Here is a 12,898-nt window from a genome sequence, read left to right on the forward strand (position 1 = left end):
TATGTTTTGAATTACAGTTTTCTGCAGATATATGCCCAGGAGTGATATTGCTGGGTCACACGGTAATTCTATTTTTAGTTTTTTTTAAAGATCCTCCATACTGTTCTCCATAGTGGCTGTACCAATTTACACTCTCACCAACAGCGTAGGAGAGTTCCCTTTTCTCCATACTGTCTCTAGCACTTAAATTATTTTTGGATGTTTTAATAATGACCATTCTGACCAGCGTAAGGTGATACCTCTTTGTAGTTTTGATGTGTGTTGAAAATTTGACTCCTTTTTTTTTTTTCAGATTCAATAAAGACTTTATTTTTTTTAATTTTATTTTTAAACTTTACAAATTGTATTAGTTTTGCCAAATATCAAAATGAACCCGCCACAGGTATACATGTGTTCCATGCTACCCCAGTCTGTGCTGTACCGCAGTCCCTAACCATGCGTGCATGCTTACTAGCTTCAGTAGTGTCCACCTCTCTGTGACCCTTTGGATGTAACCCACCAGGTTCCTCTGTCCATGGAATTCTTCAGGCAAAAATATTGGAGTGGGTTGCCATGCCCTCCTCCAGGCTATCTTCTCCACCCAGGGATCGAACCCGTGTCTCTTGCATCTCCTGCATTGCAGGTGGATTCTTTAGTGCTGAACCACTGGGGAAGCCCTTGTTTAACCACATGTGGAAATTCCTTATTTTTAAATTTAAAAGCAGACAAACGAGACCTTTTATATGTCCCAAAAGGGAGCAGGGGAGATCACCAATCCTAAATGAGTTACTTTTTGTTCAGTTTATTTGTCCCTCTGTGGGTCAGAGGCTCTCACAAGGGAGAAAAAGATAGTTCTGTACCCTGCTCGTGTTGATTTAATCACCATCTTTGTCTAGAGACTTCCTTCCCTCTTCTCCTGTTCTCACACCAGTGGAGAATCTGCTTCATTCTGTGCCTTTCCCCCTTGCTGTCAGTGGCACCATAACTTCCAACTGCTTGCTCCTGTTGCCTGACTTTTGTGGCTCACTCCCTGATTGTCCCTTCCCACACCTGCTTTGCTCAAAATTCTCCTGAAGCAGAAAAAGTACCTGCTGGCCACTTGCCAAGTATTGCCAGATAAGGCAAAGATAAGCTTGTTCATTGTTTGAGGATGACACTTGACAGTTTACAATCCTACTGCCCTGGGAAAGGTAGAGAGAGAACGTCTCTGGGGTCCAGGGAGAGACAGAGTGTTGGAATCATAACTCAGGCTTTGGAATTGTTTTCCATTGCAAAGATGAGACAGGATATGTTGCACAGGCTTTGAGGGCAAACAGACCTCTGCTTGAATCACACCTTTGCCCTGACTTGTGGGATGCTGGGTAGATAATCCACGGAAACCATGGACCTCATTGGGTACTGAGGAATATTCATAGGTCCTGACTCAGAGGCTTGGGCAAGGATGAAAGAAGATATCACAAAGCTGAAGAGTTAGGCACAGTGCCTGGAATGTGAAGGGGGTAACAAACAGTGGCAAAGACTGTTACTTACCTTGCCCACCTGGATCGATTGTTTCCAGGTTCAAAGTCAATGTTTATCTTCTCAATGAATAATAGAAAATGAAAGTGAGAGCTCTAAGATGATCTCTTGCATATATACATACAATAAAGCTTCACACGTGCTCAGTTGCTCAGTTGTGTCTGACTCTTTGATTCTGTGGACTGTAGCCCACCAGGCTTCTCTGTCCATGGGACTTTCCAGGCAAGAATACTGGAGTGGTTTGCCATTTCCTGCTCCAGGGGATCTTCCTGACCCAGGGATTGAACCCTCATCTCCCATGGCTCCTGCACTGACAGGCAGATTCTTTACCATGGAGAAACCCCAAAATAGAGCATACTTTGGTTTAAATTGTGGAATAAGGGCCTTGAGCCTTCATTATTAGAACCTGATGAGGAGCTGGAGACCAAGTTTGAGAATGTCTTACTAAATGTACTTAGAGCAAAGCGCTGAAGTTTTCCTTTCCTAGATGCTCACCTGCCCACAAAGCTCTACAGTTTCTGACTTTGAGGTCTGCGCCCTGTGTACGCTGAACTTCCTGGACAAAAGCCTGTTTCTGGGAAGCTGCATGACAGGGCTTCCTGGTCCCTGTGGGCTGACCGGCAGCTTTGGAACCTGGTCGGAACTGCCACGTCCACTTCAGAGGACCGACATGACCTTCTTCCCACACCTGAGAGTGTTCTCTGCCAGCCAAGTACGGATGTCCCCGGTGCAGAAACGATGTTCTGTGCTGTGGAGAACAATTTAGAGTAATATCTGCTAATAAACACAGCCGTTTCCTCCAAAATGATGCATTGGCAGGCTGGCCGGTCGCTCGTTCTCTTTCAGGCTGAACAGAGGTGACGTCTGAATCACCTTCCGGAAGCACCTTGTGGCAATTTGCTAATTATTTTTATGACGCCAGGTCAGCAGTAAAGGTGGCCTTCCTGCTCTGTTTTTCCTCCACAGCTGCATAACAGGACAGACCGTTTTTTCATTTTTTCAAATGAGTTGAGGAAGGCCCAGCTCTCCAGGCCAGGGAGGCCCTGAACATTTGCCCAGTTCTTCTTGTTCCTTTCTCTCTGCATTTTCTTGTCCCAGGGATCGAACCCAAGCCTCCCGTATTGCAGGAAGATTCTTTACCAGCTGAGCCACCAGGGAAGCACTTTCTTGTCCCAGACTCAGGTTTTTGTCCTCCTTGAACTTGGAAGGTGTTTCTTGCTTTCTAGGGCTGTCAGATCAAAGTATCACAAACTAGATGATTTAAAACAACCAAAAGGGACTTCCCTGGTCCAGTGGCTAAGACTCCGAGCTCCCAATGCAGGCGGTTGGGGTTCAATCCCTGGTTGGGGAACTATTAATAGATCCCACATGCTGCAACTAAGACCTGAGAAAGATAAAGTGTTAATCACTCACTGTAACTTATAAGTTATAATCACGGACTATAGCCTTCCAGGCTCCTCTGTCCATGGAATCTTCCAGGCAAGAATACTGGAATGGGCAGCCATTCCCTTTTCCAGGGGATGAGAATCACAATCTAGGAATCAGACCCGGGTCTCCCACATTGCAGGCAGACTCTTTACCCTCTGAGCCACCAGGGAAAGTTTAAATTAACTAAGACCTGGGGCAGGCCTTCCCGGGTGGTGCTGGTGGTAAAGAACCTGCCTGCCGACGCAAGAGATGTAAGAGACGTGGGTGTGATCTCTGTGTCAGGAACCCACTCCAGTACTCTTGCCAGGAGAATCCCAAGGACAGAGGAGCTGGTGTTGCAGCGCATGGTGTTGCAATGAAGCGACTTAGCACAGCACAGCACAAGACCTGGGGCATCCAAGAAACAGAAAACAACAGAAATTTACCCCCTCACAGTTCCAGAGGCTGGAAGTTCAAGATCAAGGTGTCAGTGGGGCCGGGCTTTCTCTGAAGACTCCAGGGGACTGTCAGCTCCATGCCCCGCTCTTGGCTTCTAGGGTTGAGTGTGAACCTTGACATTCATTGGCTGTGGATAATTACTGCCATCTTTGCCTCCATTGTCATGAGGTGTTTTCCTTGTGTATGTGTCTGTCACCTCTTCTTATTAGGACACTGTTTCAAAATAAGGTCACATTATACGGTTCTGGGGGTCAGCATTCCAATATATTTTTGGGGAGAGGGAGCACAATTCAAATTATAAGAGAATGTATCAAAGGGTACCCATTTATGAAAGCTTGGCCCTTATCTCTAACGATTAGCCAGGCCTAAGACTGGTTACATGCGTGCATGCTCAGCTGCTGTCATGTCTGACTCTTGGCAGCCCCACGGACTGTAGCCCGCTAGGCTCCTCTGTCCATGGGATTTCACAGGCGAGAATACTGGAGTGGGTTGCCATGCCCTTCTTCACGGTATATTCCCAAACTAGGGATAGAACCTGTATCTCCTGCATTGGGCAGACGAGTTCTTTACTGCTGAGCTACCAGGGAAGCCCAGAGACATGTTCAGTTCAGTTCAGTCACTCAATCATGTCCAACTCTTTGCGAACCCATGGACTGCAGCACGCCAGGCCTCCCTGTTCATCACCAGCTCCTGGAATTTACTCAAACTCATGTCCATTGAGTCAGTGATGCCATCCAACCATCTCATCCTCTGTCGTCCCCTTCTCCTCCTGCCTTCAATCTTTCCCAGCATCAGGGTCTTTTCCAATAAGTCAGTTCTTAGCATCCGGTAGCCAAAGTATTGGAGCTTCAGCTTCAGCATCAGTCCCTCCAATGAATATTCAGGGCTGATTTTCTTTAGGATCGACTGGTTTGGTCTCCTTGCAGTCCAAGGGACTCTCAAGAGCTTTCTCCAACACCACAGCTCAAAAGCATCAGTTCTTCAGTGCTCAGCTTTAACTATAACATAGCTTTAACTATACAGACCTTTGTTGGGAAAGTAATATCTCTACTTTTTAATCTGCTGTCTAAATTTGCCATAGCTTTTCTTCCAAGGAACAAGCATCTTTTAATTTCATGGCTGCAGTTACTGTCTGCAGTGATTTTGAGCCCATGAAAATAAAGTCTGGTTAGGAGCTGCTGTAAGTGTCTCCTTTGCAGATGGGAAGAGGGGCCCCAGCTTCAATTTCATACTAGTTGTGTGAGGACATGTGTTTACAAGCACGCTGTCTGTGAGCTACCTTCGTTTGTTTGACTGAGCACAACTCTCTCAGTGTTCTGACGGGATTATAGTGTTCCAAGGAATAAAGGAATAGAAACTTCCTGCCTCCTAATGGAATCACAAGACTCCTAGGCTAGGGCCTTCCTGGTTCTGGTGATACCTCTTCTGTGATGAAACCCTGCTTCCAGCCTGAAGGGAAACATTTACAGGGTCCTATTAAAATTACCACAAAAAAGTTGAAGCTCTGGAATTAGTCATTTCAGAAAAGCCCAAACTCTTAACACGGCAGCTTTGAAATTTAATGGAAACCTCACAAGCTGTAATATAATGTGAAATACTTTTTTCCTTTTAGTAATTTCATGAAAAGTTGGGCATTTCTGTGGTGACTTTAATCTGAAGTGCCTCAAATGCTGCACTAATTTTATAATTATGCTGTCTCTGGGGCTTCCATATCCTGTCCATGTTTCTTCCTGATTTCTGAATCTTACGGAGGTTCAACCCTCTCTGGAGTCCAGGCTGAAGGGCTCTGTGTAGTAAAGAATCTAGTTAAATGAGATGTTTGGAGATTTGGACAGTTTTTTATTTCTGTGCTCAGTCATGACCCCATGAACTATAGCCCCCCAGGCTCCTCTGTCCATGGGTTTTCTAGGCAAGAATACTGGAGTGAGTTGCCATTCCCTTCTCCAGGATTCTCATTCCTAATTTATATCACAAAGAAATTTTTGGTATAGGAGAAAGAAATGTGGATTTAAAGTAGCTGGGTGAATCTGGGCCCAAGTTTCCCCACCTGGAAAATGAAGCATTTGGACTCATGGCTTCTCTGAGGTTGTCTTCTGATTCTGAATTTCTGGGAGTCTAGGGTTTGGGATGACTTTCCTAAAGTGCTTCAAAAGGTTGATCAGGAAGTTAACCATGCTTTTAGGGAACCGTCTGTGACTTGGCATTCTGCTCAGCTCTGCTGACAAAAATCTTCTGTTGCATGAAGGATTTTTCTAGTATTCGACCTCTATTTTCTCCAGGCTTGTCAATGTCTGTAGCACAGCGGTGACCTTGCAAAAGGAAACAGCCACTTTGTATTCTTTCTGCCAGCATTCTTGCTCCCTAAAGGCTGTCCCAGAGATTATTGATGAGGGCTACGGCCCAAAGTGGTCCCTAATATTTGGATAGCTCTTTAGACTTTTCACAATGAATTCATGAACATTCATTTATTTAATCCCCACAATAGTCTGGAGGCAAGTGAGACTGGCATTATTATTCTCATTTGAGGAATGAGCAATCCAAGAAACATTGAGCCTACATCACCTTAACAAGGTCACGGAGGAAATGAGTAGCACAGGGAGAAGAGGGCTGGAATACAAATGTTCTGGCTTCTTGTTCAAGTTTGCTTCCATTTCGTTCATTACATTTGAACTGAACTGTCCAGGTGGGAAAGAGAAAGAGCTTAACAGTGACACCAACTGTGTGCTGGAAATTATCGATACATTAGACAGGATTCAAGTCATCATGTGGTTGCTGTTGTTTAGTCAATGAGGCATGTCTGACTCTTGCTACTCTACTGATTATTATAGCTTGCCAAGCTCCTCTGTCCATGGGATTTCCAGGCAAGGATATTGGAGTGGGTTGCCAGGCCCTCCTCCATTGGACCTTCCTGACCCGGGGATCGAATCCCCATCACTTGCGTCTCCTGAGTTGGCAGGCAGGTTCTTTACCACTAGTGCCACCTGGGAAGCCCACTATTAATGCAGTAGATCAAAGTAGTTTGGTTTTATAGGCAGTTTGAACTTGTCCAGCTGTGATCGACTATTGTGCTTAGGAATGCAAATAGCCCTGGGCTGGGTTCAGTCCCCTTGGTTTCCTACAGAAAGATTCTATGGGAGGTGAGTAGGGAGTGAGGGAAACTCTAGGTTCCTGTTGTTTTAGGAGGTGTGAGAAGCTGGAAATGGCACTACCCTGTCTCCCGAATGGCTGGTGTGATGTTCAGAGGTACAAGATATCTGTCCCTTGGTATCTGTGGTAGTAGGTTCTGGGACCCCCAGGGGATATAAAAATTGGCTGACTCTCAAGTCCCTTATAAAAAATTGCATAGTACTTGCATATAACCCGTGTAATCTTCCTGTGTACTTTAAACTGTCTCTAGATTACTTGTAATACCTAATAAAATGCAACTGCTTTGTAAACAGTCATGTACAATGTAAACAGCTTCTGCACGCAGGCATGCTCAGTTGCTAAATAATGTTTGAATCAACTCTTTCCAACCCCATATACTGTAGTCCGCCAAGCTCCTCTGTTCATGGGATTTCCCAGGCAAGAATACTGGAGTGGGTACCATTTCCTGTCACTGGGGATCTTTCTGGCCCAGGGATGGAAAATACATCTCCTGAGTCTCCTGCATTGGCAGGCAGATTCTTTACCACTGAGCCACCTGGGAAGCCCACATAGCTTCTGGCATGTGACCAATTCAACTTTTGCTTTTTGGATCTTTCTGGAATTTTATTTTTTTCCTTCATATTTTGCATCACAGTGCATGAAACATGCAGGTGTGGAGGGCCAACTGTACCAGGAATTCCTTGTGGATGCTCTTAAATCCTCTTCCCCTGATGGCTAGAACTACAATTATTTCTCTAGGGCTTGACCTCAAGGAGACATTGCCAAACACTTATGCCTGCCTTATTTTTTTTTAACTGGCTTTTGTGAAGGTCAAATGAAATGACACATGTAATTGTGTGGTGGAAATACAGCCAGCTGATTACACTACCAAAACAACACAGGAAAACAACACAGTGTTTCATGAGAGGGTGGACTTGGGGTGCAAAAGCTGCTCTGACACTTACTAGCTCTGGATTCTGGGGCAGGTACCTCATGTAATTTTATGCTAGTTTTCTCATGCTGCAGAATTGGGCTTCTGAGGCTTTGATGAAGTGGTCTCTTTGAAATGCCAGACCCAGTGCCTAGGTCTTTCCTACAGTCAGTCCCCAGTGAGAAGCTTCCCTTTTTTCTCACCATTCTTTTGGGTCAATGACTTGATTCCTGTTAAAACTTTCTGGGAAAAGAAACATTTTTCTTTGAAAACTTTATTTTTTTTCTGAAGTGGTTTATGCTCCTCAAGAACACAGGATCAGCAAACATAGCAGTTTTTTAAAAACACATTTTCAAAGTTATCTCCTCACATCAAGCTTCAATAGCATGCAGTTTAGTTGGTCTTCTTTTATATACTCTGCCAGGAGCATATCGCTTCCTTCCAGGAACTCTCTTTCCTCTTTCTGTGTGTTTCTGGTGGGGCTGAAAATCATGTCACTCTGACTTCTTTGTCATATTGATTGGTCCAGGGATGGCTATGTGACCCTGTGCTGTGCTGTGTGCTTAGTCGCTCAGTCGTGTCTGACTCTTTGTGGCCCCATCTACTGTATAGCCTCCCAGGCTCCTCTGTCCATGGAATTCTCCAGGCAAGAATACTGGAGTGGGTCATCATGCCCTTCTCTAGGGGATCTCCCCAACCCAGGGAACGAACCCAGGTCTCCCACGTTGCAGGCAGATTCATTACCCTCTGAGCCACCAGGGACCTCTAAGAATACTGGAGTGGGTAGCCATGATCTTCTTCAAGGGAACTTCCCAACCCAGGAATCGAATTGGGGTCTCCTGTATTGTGGATGTGACCCTAGAAGAGCCAATCGTGGTCTTTGCCTGAATCTGCTGTGCTCACTGGTGGGTTAGGAGCAGCATTCTCACAGAGCACTGGGTGAGCAAGGCGAAGCCTGGAATGGTTGGTGGCTATCTTCAATGCTTTGTGCATTAAAGACCTTCCTGAGGACGATGGCCCATAATGGAAAGCAGAATGAAAGAGCATTTGAAGGAACGATTCCTGAATCATTGTATCTCCATATTTGAATTTGCATATCTTACCACGCTTAAGGTCAGCCCTTTCTTTGGTCTGACCACTTAGCAGCTTGTAACAAGTGATTTATTTATTTATGGTTTCAGCCAGTTTACATTGGTTTCCTGTCATTTTCAACTGACACAAATCCCTAACGAGTAGTTGGACTGGCTGAAGGAGCTGAAACCTGAGGATCTGAGGCATGATGTAGTAGAGTGGAATGCAATGATGGTACATGGCTAACTTCACCTAACATACAGTGGCCAGGAGCTGGCTTGCTTTTCAGAACAGATCTACATAGAGAATTCAGGTCATATAGATTGACTCATGATGTTCAACACAGCTCTAAGCATAATAGATGCTTTTGAGGGGTCTGGTTCCTTGCCAGAATCCTACTAGTGAACTTATGGGCTCGACCAGAGGCAATTGCAAGGCTTTACCTGGCAGACCTCATGGAAGTAGGGAAAGCTGCCCTCCTCACCCCAGACCTGCAATGCTGTTTTCTGGAGGGAGAAGCAGTCAAGGATCAGGACTCTCCCTCTGACCCAGACTTCCATTCTCATAAATGCATATTTGCATTCCTAGGCAGGCACTTCCATTCAGAGGCCTTCTTATGGGGGCCTTGGCAGGGCCTCCTTTCTCCACTTTGACTCAATACCTTTATATCTCCAGCCACACACCAACCCCCTACATCCCTCTGGCCCACATGTCAGGAGCCTTTTAATCAGTGCTCCGTCTGTGCTGTATCTGCCTGGCCCTCGTCTGGTGCCATTCTGGGGGAAAACGGAGCACTGGGGAGCCAGAATCCCTTTTCCGCCTCTTGCTCGCATTGTTGCAGAGTGAATAAAGGCTGTTACTTCCAGTTTGGCTCATTGTCCTAACTGACCACCTGGACACCTGGACGCACAAAACTTTAAATTCATTTCTCTGGATTCTTCTCAACATTATTATGCATAATTATCCAGACTGGCCAGGAACACAGAAGCGTGATGAGAGTAGATCTCAAACTTCAATGCAGAATTTTCTACCTCAGCTGTCCATTTAAAATAATTGCTGCTCAGGTCCTATCTCAACCTGGTTATATCAGAGCGTTTGTGGATGGAGCCCAAATATGGCGCTTTTAAAGCTCAAAGTGACTCTAATATTAGCCAAGGTTGTGAACACTGCTTTAGTGGGCATCCAAATCACAGATCTGGGAAACAAATAGTGTGGATTCATGAACATTTCATAGTCTACTAGAAGAGAATCATGTGGGGTGGATTTGGGGAATCTGAGTCCATGTAATTTTGATTCAGGTAGTAACTAATTTGAGAACGGTTGAAAAGTATTGGTCCAGAATATAAGTGTATGTGTATGTGTGTATACATAGGTATGCTTGTGTGTGTGTGTCTGTGTATATGTATGTACATGTACTTGCTTGTTGGGAGGGAGTGACTAGGAAAAAAGCAAATACAAAACCAAGAATCCAAAGAATGACCTCAGAGGAACTGTACATTCATCCACCCATCCATGTATCCAGGTTGGGTGGCAATGTAGTATACAAATTAAGAGCATAGGATCCTATCAAAAATATCTGATTTCTGGCTGTGCCAATCATTAGCTCCTTTTCCTTAGGTAATTTATGTAACTTTTGAAGCCTCAGTTTCTTCATCTGAAAAATGCGAACACAGGCTATCTTCTTTCAGGTCGTCATGACATTTAAATAAATAATACTTGCAAAGTATTTAGCATAGTGCTTAGAACTACAAGCCCTGACTGATGTGGTGGCTACCCACATGTGGCTACTGAACTCCTAAGTGTGGCTAGTCTGATTTGAGAGGTTCTATGAACAGAAAACACATACTGGATTTTGAGGACTTAGAATGAAAGAAAAAGAGAGACAGAATGTAAAATGTTTTATTAAGAATTTTAAAATACTATCTTTCCAATATTGTATAGTCTCGCCTCCTTTGTCATAGATTAATTGACCAGTCTCTTCAACACATGGTGCTGGGAAAACTGGACAGCCACATGGAAAAAAATCAAATTGGATTATTCTTTAATTCCATGCACAAAAATAAGCTCCAAATGGATTAAAGACCTAAATGTGAGACCAGACACTGCAAAACTCCTAGAGGAAAACACAAGCAGAACCCTCTCTGACATAAATCACAGCAACATCTTTTTAGATCCATCTCCTACAATAATGGAAATAAGAGCAAAAATAAACAAATGGAACCTACTTCAACTCAAACGCTTTTGAACAACAAAGCAAACAATAAACAAAGCAAAAAGGCAACCCATAGATTGGGAGAAAATATTTGCAAATGATGTGGCCCATAAGGGATTAGTCTCCAAAATTTACAGCTTGTGATGCTTAATAGCATCAAAACAAACAACCCACTCAAAAATTGTACAAAAGAACTGAATAGACATTTCTCCAAAGAGGATATACAGATGGCCAATAGGCACATGAAAAGATGTTCAACATCTTTAGTTATTAGAGAAATGCAAATCAAACCTACAATGAGATATTACCTCACACTGGTCATAATGGCTATCATAAAAAAAAAAATCCACCAACAAAAAATGCTGGGGAGGGTAAGGAGAGAATGGAACTCTCTTGCACTCTTGGTGGGAATGTAAATTGGTACAGCCACTATGGAGAACAGCAAGCAGGTTCCTGAAAAAAAAATAAAAAATTGAGTTACCACATGACCCTGCAATCCCACTCCTGGGCATAGATCCAGAGAGAAACATGGCCCCAAGAATTACAAGCACCCCAATGTTCATTGCAGCACTGTTTACAATAGCCAAGACATGGAAGCAACCTGAATGTCCATTGACAGAGGAACGGATAAAGAAGATGTGGTACATATATACAATGGAATATCACTCAGCCATTAAAAAGAATGAAATTATACCATTTGCAGTGACGTGGATGGACTTAGAGAGTGTCATACTGAGTGTCATACTGAGTGAAGTAAGTCAAACAGAGGAGAAATATTATATGACACCCTTTATATGTAGAATCTAAAAAGAAATGATACAAATGAACTTATTTACAAATAGAAAGAGACTCACAGACTTAGAAAATGAACTTATGGGTGCCAAGGGGAAGGATTGTGAGAAGGGATAGTTGGGGACTTTGGGAAAATCATGTGCACACTACTATATTTAAAATGGATAACCAACAAAGACCTATTGTGTAGCACATGGAACTCTGCTCAATGTTATGTACCAGCCTGGATAGGAGGGGCATGTGGAGGAGAATGATACTAACCAGGGAGGGGCACACAGTTCTTGAGGTGCTAGCCTACTGTGTTCCCCCTTTTCCTGGCAAAGCAATAAAGCTGCTCTGTTTCCTCCATAACGCTGTCTCCATATTTCTGTTTGTCATTGGAGCATAGAGAGCCAAGGTTTTGGCAGCATTAGTTGGCAGCAAAGAGAACACTGGAGATTTTTTTCCCAAAGCAAAATTGGGGAAAATTTTTCCCAAAGCAACACTGGGGAAATTTTAAGCTAAGTATACATGCATATTCATGAAAGGGCTTGAGCAGAGGAGAAGTCAGCTAGAATCTGAGTAAAGGTGGACAGAATCCAAGCTTTAGCTGATTAAAGTCTGGAGGGTCAATATCATCATGTCTGCCACCTGCATGGGGGCCTTTGTTACTGAAGAACTCAAAAATATATTACTATGTATATCCCTTGAAGAGGAAACAGGACTCTGCTTTATCACTGCACTATTGTTTGACTGCCTTTTCTCTGTCCCTGCATTCTTTTGTTTTCCTTAAGATCATTGATTACTGAGACCTGCTCAAGGGCAAGCGCTGTGGCCAAGTTTAGATCAGAAAATGACAGAGGCAAAAATGGGTTCTCCTATGTCAAGAAAGTTATTCCTGGTTCTTTCTCTTTGGGGACTCCCTAACCTATCTGCTTATATCAGGGCTTCACATTATAGGCACATGTTAAACTTTCGTTAACTCTTTTATAATAGCCAAAGTTGAAAAGAAAAAACTGACACTTTTTTTTTTTTTGCGTGAATTTTAAACTGTGCGTTGGTGTCTGCTTTTATAAACAAAAGAAAAAACCTATATAGGGAGGTTACTTTTAGGACGGACAAAGAAGCATATGTATTGAACCTCCTGGTTCAGCAGGTAAAGAATCTGCCTGCAGTGCAAGTGATACAGGAGACTTGGGTTTGATCCCTGAGTTGGGAAGATACCCTGGAGAAGGAAACGGCAACCCACTCCAGTATTCTTGCCTGGAGAATCCCATGGACACAGGAGCCTGGAAGGCTACAGTCCATGGGGTTATAAAGTGCTGGACAAGACTGAGTACACTCGTGCAGAACGAGGAGGTGTATATAGTAAGAAATACTTGAGAATTCTCAAAGTTGCAAACACACTGAGTACATCAAAGCAA

This window comes from Bos indicus x Bos taurus, chromosome 6 (genome assembly GCF_003369695.1).
Source record: "Bos indicus x Bos taurus breed Angus x Brahman F1 hybrid chromosome 6, Bos_hybrid_MaternalHap_v2.0, whole genome shotgun sequence".
Lineage (NCBI taxonomy): Eukaryota > Metazoa > Chordata > Mammalia > Artiodactyla > Bovidae > Bos > Bos indicus x Bos taurus.